We start from the raw sequence: 9,257 nt of genomic DNA, 5'->3' as shown, positions 1-9,257 counted from the left end.
AGAGACATTTTCTAACTGAAACTGTCTGCAAACCTCTGACTCATCTTAGTTCCAGAATAGACTCAAGGCTGACATCAGTCATGCTAAGTCATGAATACTTTAGAAAAGGAGATCTGTGTTAGGCAACTAGCTCACTATCTACAGAAAAATAAAGCTGGATTACTACTTTGTACCACATAAATGATGAACTCCAGATGAAGTAAAGTCCTAAATGTAAATGGTAAAACTATGAATAGAACAAAATCCAGGAAACTGGCAATGTGACATTGCCTAACATAGGAGGCCACAAAAACTTTTTTGACTTCATTAAAATGATGCTACCTGGTCAATGAAGGGTGCCATAAACAGTTATCAGATAGAGCCAAACTGGGGGAAGATATTTGTGTTGTCTAAAACTGACAAGAGATTAATACCTAGCTCTACAATGAACTCTTAAAAATTGACAAGAAAAAGACACAAGATCCAATATAAAAAATGGACGAGGGATGCTCTTTCCTCAGTGCCCAGAACAATGACTGGAACATAATAGGCACAGTAATTTTTGGCTGAATAACATTAGACACAAAAATGTTTAAACTCATTGATAGTCAGATAAATACAAATTAAAACAATGATATGCCATTTTACATCCACCAGAGAGACAAATATTAGAAAGAAGATGCCTGGTGCTGCTGTTGGGAGAGTCAACAGGTGCAAACGCGCTGGAAGAGTGTTGTGAAGCTAAGTATGCATATAGCCGATGGCTGTGCAATCCCACGCCTCAACATGTAGGCCCAGGGAAAAATGTGCACAAGACTATAAGGGACATACAGTGTAACTTGGGCCAACGGCAAGTTTGAGGCCCCCTGGCCGTTCATCATAGGGTAATAACTAAGTAAAATGCAGTAGATGCCTATGAAATACTATGCAATAGTTAGAACAATGAACAAGATCTACACACAACGTAATTAAATATTAAATACATAATGGTGACTAGAAAGGCAAGAAACAATGACTTACAGTACAATAATATTTATGCAAGTTGAAAATACATAAACACTCAAAATAGCACTACTGAGGCTTCAAAGATACATGCATATTTAGGGACAATTCTTACCACATTAAAGGAAGTGGCTTTGGTGGGCAAAAGCATAGGAATAGGAGTTGGGATAAAAGGAGAATGAATGAATAAATAAAGAGGTCCAGGGTGGGGCCTGGATTCGGCTTTCCTAACAAGCTGCCAGTTGATACTGGTCTGTTGGCCTCACGGTAAGTAGCAAGGAGACTAAGGAATAAGGTGAACTCAAACCCTGCAGGCTTAAAGAGGAAGTGAGGAAGAATGGAGGGAAATACGAGAGAGGAAGGAAGAGGAGAACAGGCAATTTTTGAAGGATGGAGTCAGGGAGCGTCCAGGGCAAGGGCAGCGGGCCCAGCACACAGAAAAGGGAAGAGCCCATGGGTGCCATTGGCAATCTCTGCTTCCTCCAGTCTGACCTCCCGGGCCATGCCATGCACTCCAGCTCCTCACACAATTAGATACAATTCAAATAATTGTAATAATGAGTGAAAGACTCCCAATTCCCACCATGTGCACACTGTTACTGGAGAGAATGTAGGCCAGATTTCTCCTCAGAGAGACCCTCCCCAACCAAAGTTGGCCCTCGCCCTCACTCCCGCAGGCCTGCCCCCTGCTTTTCTCCATCCCTGCACCCCATTAATTGCCCGTGTCACTCTCCATATTATCTTCTTTGATTAAAGTTGTGTTTCCCTCCCTGGATTGTAAGGTCACAAGGGCAGGGAATTTATAGGTTTCTCCCAGTGACCTATAAGGTGCCTAGTGTCCTACACAGTAGAGGCTCAAATATGTATTTGTTGAGTGAATGAATAAACGAATATAAAGAATAGTCAAGCACTAGCATTTACTAACAAAATATAGGATGTAAATGTGCAAGAGATTTTTTTTTAAAGAATTGACAGTTATCTTCTTGGGAGAGAATGAGGTAAATTAGACCAGGACAGATCTAGTAAAGCCACCATGAGGGCAAAGTTTGGGGTGTTCCTTTATCTCATTTCTTGTCTTCTTCCTCTTTTCGGTATTATTCTTTTTTGTGTGTGAGACAGAGTCTCACTCTGTTGCCCACACTGGAGTGCAGTGGCGCAATCTCGGCTCACTGCAATCTCTGCCTTCCAGGTTCAAGTGATTCTCCTGCCTCAGCCTCCTGAGTAGCTGGGATTACAGGCACCTGCTACCACACCTGGCTAATTTTTGTATTTTTTTTTAGTAGAGATGGGGTTTCACCATGTTGGTCAGGCTGACCTCGAACTCCTGACCTTGTGACCCACCCGCCTCAGCCTCTCAAAGTGCTGGGATTACAGGTGTGAGCCACCGTGCCCAGCCTCAGTATTATTCTTTAACTGCTTTCTGATTCCACCCATCCACCCAAAACCATGGCACTGTAAATATTGTTATCTGTGAACATTTGTCAAAAAGAAAGTTGATGTGTCACCAATACCTTACAGTGAATTTGTTTGATATTTTAAAATCAGTCTAGAGGGAGGACAAACTAAAAGAATGCATTTTTTATTGATATGTCATATTTGTACATTTTTATGGGGTATATGTGGTATTTGTTACATGCACAGAATGTGTAATTATCAAGTCAGGATATTTAGAGTATCCAGCATTCTATGTGTTGGGAACATTTCAGGTCCTCTCTTCTAGGAACTTTGAAATATATAATCCTTTGTTACTCTGATATCAAATATTACAATTAATTCCTTCTATCTGTCTGTATTTATTAACCAACCAACCTCTCTCTTTATTCCTCCCCTACCCCCTACACACCCTTCCCTGCCTCTAGTAACTATCATTTTGCCCTCTACCTCCATGAGGTCAACTTTTTTAGGTACTAGATATGAATGAGAACATGCAATATTTGTCTTCCTTGCTTGGCTTATTTCACGTAATATAATATCCTCCAGTTTCATCTGTTGCTGCAAATGACAGGATTTCATTCTATGGCCAACTTAGATTTCATTATGTATTTGCAAACTATTCATCCAACAAGGGACAAATATCCAAAATACACAAGTAACTCAACAGCAAAAGAACTAATAATCCCACTAAAAAGTGGACAAATAATGCATTTCTAATGTAAGAATTTTATATCCTGCACATCTACTTTGGAGGGTGATGGAGGAAAGAAGGGCTTCCCCACCTCTTGTCACCAGAATGTGTAATACTGCCTATTCTGCCCACACTGAAAGCAAGCCCTGTGAGCACACCATTGCTCGTCCCCCAGGAGATAACTGGGCTAAGTCAGTTTTCTGTCGTGTGTGTGTGTGTGTGTAGCTGCGTGTACATATACCCTTTGACACAGCAATTCAACTTCTGGGAATTTTGGTTGAGTAGAGGCCAGAGATAATATTAAATATTCTACAAAGCACAGAACAGCCCCTCACAACAAAGAATAATAAGAATAATTCTATCCAAAACATCAATATTGCCTGGGCTGAGAAAATCTGCACCAGAGCATGTGATCCCAGGGAAAGCAAAGAAGGTACACAATGCCTTTTATAGTCTAGTTTTGGAATCACACATTGCTACTTCTGCTACATTCTATTCATTAGAAACAAGCCATTAAGTACAGCCCACACTCAAGAGAAGCAGAATTAAGCTTCATCTTTTGAAGGAAAGAGTATCACAGAATTTGTGAACATATTTTACGACAAGACCAATCTGTCCTCTAGCCACAAATTACTTACATTCTTTTCATATGCAAAATATACTTACCCCACAGCCCCACCCTTACAAAATCCTCCCATAACTCCTTTACAGCATCAGCTTGGAATCTAGAATGTTAGAATGTAAACCAGGTGCAGGTACAGATGAGACTGCTTACATATACTTCCTAAGTACAATTATTCTAATACCTTTCTTTTCAATCTGAAGACAGAAAGGTACATGCCTATCCCTCCCACCCCCACCCCCGTAACACCACCCAACATATAATGGTAGAACAGACACAATATAATCACCATATACAATCATATTCCAAAAATAGGAGAAAATAGAGGCATATAGGAGTCACTGCTCTGTGGCAATTCTGAAAAGCAGCCAAGGAAGTTGTAGAAGTTCCTCAATTAGAACTTTGTTCAACTAGGAATAATTCTCCATGGCCTTTGTTTCCACTTTTTGGTTCTGTCCTCTGAGTCATCTGTTCTATCATGGAAACACATATGTGTAGCTGAGAAGTTCTCTCAGTCTGCTTTCTGCCAATAGAATTATGGAGATCCAGAGGCCTCTTTTCATTTCATACTGTCTTTGTCCCTTTTAGTCCAAGCTGGCAGTTTTTATGCCAATACAATTCTTTGAAAAACTTTACAGATTTCCAGTGACTCTTACTGGGTTCACACCATTTTTCAAAAGCCAAATCTACAAATCAATTCAAGATAAGCCCTTCTCTACCAGGGCTTCTGGTGAAGAAAAACATCTTCAGCTTCTTGGAAGCTTTATTTGTTTGATCAAGAGAAACTGTAGCACATTTAAGAAAATTTTAGGGAGCCTTTTGTCTAGTTGAACAGTATGCTGAGGCACCAACTTTTATCTTTCTGAGGTCTTAACAAATGATTTAACAGTTACATCCTTACATCCTTGGATCCTTACATTCTTTAGACCATGTTTTCCTGGCAATGTCCTGGATTTTGTCTTTGTCCCAAACCATTCCTTAATTTAAACATTATCTGCTATCCAAGAGGCTAGACATTTTCAAAACCATAAAATCCTGGTTCCTCTTTTTAAGTTGTCCTGCTTTAGCTTATCTATTTCTTCTTGCATTTTGCTGTAAGCAGCAAATGGAAACCAGGCAGTATCTTCATCATTCTGTATAAAAATCTCCTTCGTTAGATCATCCAGCTCATCAGCTGCCTTTTCTACATTCCACGTGGCTAAACCTTATGCTATTTCATAACAAGGAGACTGTTTCTCCCACTTCCCAATAACATTTACCTCATTTTCCAACAAGCTGTCACCTCCTCAAAGGCTTCTACTAACAGTGTTTCTAAGGCCCTTGAAGCTTTTACTAACACTCTTCTCAAAATTTTCCAGCTTCCACCCCACTACCCAGTTCTTCTCCCTCCCAGACTTTAGGTTCCTGTTATAGCAGCACTCCACTTCCAGGTAACAAAATATTAGTTACCTATTACTGCTTAACAAATAAATCTTAAACTTAGTGGCTTAAAACAACAAATATTATAGTGGTTTCTGTGATGCAAGAATTCAAGAACAATTTAGTGGCTCTGGCTCAGGATCTCCCATAAGACTGCAGCCAGGATGTCAGCAGGGGTTGCAGTCTCATCTGAAGACTTACTAGGGACTAGAGGATCCATTTCCTAGATGGCTCGCCCCATGGCTGCTAGAAGAAGGCTTTAGTTCCTTGCTATGTGGGCCTCTCCATAGACAACTTTAGTGTCCTCACAACATGGCAACTAAACACTCCCGGAGCAGATGATCCAAGTGAGAACAAGAAGGAAGCCACAATTTCACCCGATGTGATTGGGACTCAGAAATCAGGCATCATCACCTTTCCCACATTGTCTTCATTAGAAGCAAGTCACTAAGTACAGCCCACTAACTACTGTCACTAACTACACTTGAGTGGAGGGAATTAGATACCACATTTTGAAAAAGCATCAAATAATTTGTGGACTTTTTTTTTTAACGGAGTCTCACTCTGTCACCCAGGCTGGCGATCTTGGCTTACTGCAAGCTCCACCTACAGGGTTCACGCCATTCTCCTGCCTCAGCCTCCCGAGTAGCTGGGACTATAGGCACCCGCCACCATGCCCAGCTAAGTTTTTGTATTTTTAGTAGAGACGGGGTTTCACCATGTTAGCCAGGATGGTCTCGATCTCCTGACCTCGTGATCCACCCGCCTTGGCCTCCCAAAGTGCTGGGATTACAGGCGTGAGCCACTGGGCCCAGCCAATTTATGGACATACTTTAAAACAAACACAAATCCCCAAATCAAGGGCTCTTTGGAATTTTCTAAAGAAATATCATGTCTTGAAACTGTTGAACTGGGAGAGAGAGAGATAATTGACTGTTTAGTTTGCCAAGTTAAGACATCATTTGAATTCACAGCTTTGTAGGATACCTTATGTGAAGACAGAACATTGTTTGGAAAAAGTGAGACCCTGAATCCTGAAATGGGAACATATGGGAAGGTATGGTGGGCTCCAAGTACCCTAAACTCCCGACCCTATGAAAATATGCTACTCAGATCATCTGCTGCAGAGAGCATCATTGGCTGGTGGACCAAATTGCTGCCTCCCTGGATCCTCCACCCTCACACTGAGGCCATGCTTCTAATGGGCTACCCCTAGCCAATGACTGAGCATACCAGAAGCACCAAGGTAGTCCCATTCTGGCAATATGTGAAACTCCTCCTCTAGGCAACTTCAGCTTGAGGACTTTGCACTGGACTGGTGAAACCTTTATTTGAATTGTACTGCAGTCCAAGATTCTTCTTATACCAATCCTCTTTCCTTTCCTTATTCCTTCCACAGATATCAGACAGGCATTATAGTCTAAAGCCTTTCTCTATCTTTTCCCATTCCTTCCCTCAGTAAAGCTCATGAACATCTATTCCCATCTTGCCATCTGCTTCTTGGCACACCTGAATTAATGCAGCCTTCCTCATCAGAGAAAATCTCCCTTCATGATGAGGCTTTCTCCATCTTTCATGAAGACTCTGTAATGTTATTCTTTGTAGGAGTAACCTTACTGGAGGTAGGAGAAACCAATTCTCTTCATTCTTTGCTCCTAACTTCCCTCATTGCCTTGAATTCTACAGTCAATAAGGTACTAGAGACAGGTTGTACCAACTCACAAAGGTCAACTGACAAATTTTCAAGAATTTAGTGAGCTGACTGCTAAACACAACCGTTATTAAAACAAATTATATATACTTACAGTTAAATAAATGATGTGAAAAACAAAGATAATTACAAACTCATCACTTCCTAGTTGACTTTTTATTATTATCTATGCTCCTCAGATTATTTATATGTATTATAACTGGGTGTTGGAAATACGCTATAATGGTGTGCTGCTTGCACTTGTCTTTCAATTTTGGAGGCCAGATTTAGACATGCTATTTCAGCTCGTTTTTTCAATAATCTGAGAGGTTGCCAATTTTGAGTGCAGCCTGAAGCAAGAGTATGCTGTCTCGCTGTTCCAGGAAGCTCTGTCTTCTGATCCAGTGGATACGATGTTATTGAAATGCCTGTGGCAGATAGGGCTGCTGAATGCAGCTTTGGAACAGAGCTTTGGAACATCCAGCACAGGCTCTCAGAGTTTTGCAGGCAAGCCACGGATTCTGTGGCATATAACTTTTCTTCTTTTGAGAAACAGATCTTGGCTTGTTGCTGGGCACTGGTAAATATAGCAGCCTAATCTCATGGCTACTGCTCATCATAAGCTGGGGGCTACCTGATCCACCACGCCATAAAGTCAGCTAACATTTAGTGTGTGTGCACAGCGTGCCAAGCTCTGCTCTAAGTACTTTACTTGTAACATTTCCTTTAATCCTCGCCACATTTCTGGGAAATAGTACTGTTATTGTAATCATTCCTATTTTAGATGAGAAAATTGAAGCAGAGAGAGGATAAAAGCAATTTGACCATGGCCATATATCTAATAAGTGGCAGGACTTGGTTAGAACACAGGCTCTCTGGCTTCAAAGTACACATATTAAATTACCAAATTGTATTGCTTCTTATGATCAAGTGAAAGTTTGCTATATAAGATTGGGCTTGAGCAGAAATTGAAGACACAACAAATTGCATGGTGTTCCCACTCCTACCACATTACCATTTCTTCCTCAGCCTACACCTCTGACTTCATGGTGTATTCTCTAAGTACAACTGACTAGACAGCAACCAGCACAATATGACAGCACCAGCCACAAGTGGACTACGGCAACATTATAGCCCAACTTGAGGGTGGCCCTGAAGATCAACAAAGGGGAATCTTCCAGAAGGCAGAATTTTAAGCATTTCATCTTGCTGACCACCTTGTCTGAAAGGAGAAATGGATATCACCAGTTGATGGTCATTAGCTGACGGTATAGCTCAGCAGCCAAGACACGGAAGGATCAAGAATGCAAGTCTGGAGACAAGGATGTTTGGAGGAAGAGGTATCCATGGGATCTCTGAGAATGAATCCAGAGTATGAGGATATTTGGTTCTTTGTGAATGCCACCCAAACGCCTCCACTGGAGAGGAAGTGCTCAATAGTCAAGAGAAGAGGTTGACCTGGCCCCTGCAACCCTCTCCTTTCTGCAGGCACTCCAGTGTTGCCCAATGAGCGAAGTAGGCATAGTAGCAGAAACACAGGCTACACATGGGTTCAGCAACTTGGATTTCCCTCGTCAAACCTGATCTGGCCACAGCCTCTGTATGATATTTATTTGTCCAGGAAATAAAACTGAAGTCCCTGATATGAATTAGGTTTGAATGGAACAAAGCCAGGAACAATGTGCCTGGGGAAAGAAGTGGATTCTTTCCAGACCACCACTTCCAGTAGCCTCTGCTGCTCAGCACCTGAAAGCCAGACTGGCTTGCAGAGGATCAGCGCTCTCCTTGGTGCTGCCTTGGACTTCCAAACATGTGGGCACTTAAATGAGTTGAAACATTAAGAGAGTTTGGGAAATGCAGCCATTAGTTTTCCAGCCTCTACAGTAGGAAGGCAAGCTAGAAGGGGGACATAATGGTTGTTGAGAAAGTGGGTTCAAAGAATGTCCCAGACCTCTTCCATTATCATGAAAGGGGCAGTAATTTATCTTTACTGGAATAGTAACTTATTCTGGATTGCAATTTGCTGATCCTGCCTAACAAATTTCTGCCCATACCAACATTCATTATTTATTCTGTACCAGCAACCAATACATGCTGTTTTTCCCATATTCAGCATACATGGGTGTAGCATCAGGAGGAGCACCTCCTTCAGAACCACTTGCAAAATTGTTACTTCTTAGCCCCATGAACTGGGTTCTGGTGATTTAAAAATTTGAGACAAAGTGTCTATCAGTAGAAAAAAAATAATAGTTCCATTGAATTAGAATCTAAGACTGCTACATGGTCATTGTATGGACTCCTCATGATCCCTGAAGAACAAGAAAAACAGAGAGCTATATGAATCATCAATAACAAGTGGAAATTGATTGACAATAGAGTCATGGAAATCAAAGGACCCCTTGGAGTTCCACCTAGTGTTG

The sequence above is a fragment of the Macaca thibetana genome, chromosome 5 (assembly GCF_024542745.1).
Source record: "Macaca thibetana thibetana isolate TM-01 chromosome 5, ASM2454274v1, whole genome shotgun sequence".
NCBI lineage: Eukaryota > Metazoa > Chordata > Mammalia > Primates > Cercopithecidae > Macaca > Macaca thibetana.
Note: the sequence above shows the minus strand (reverse complement) of the source record.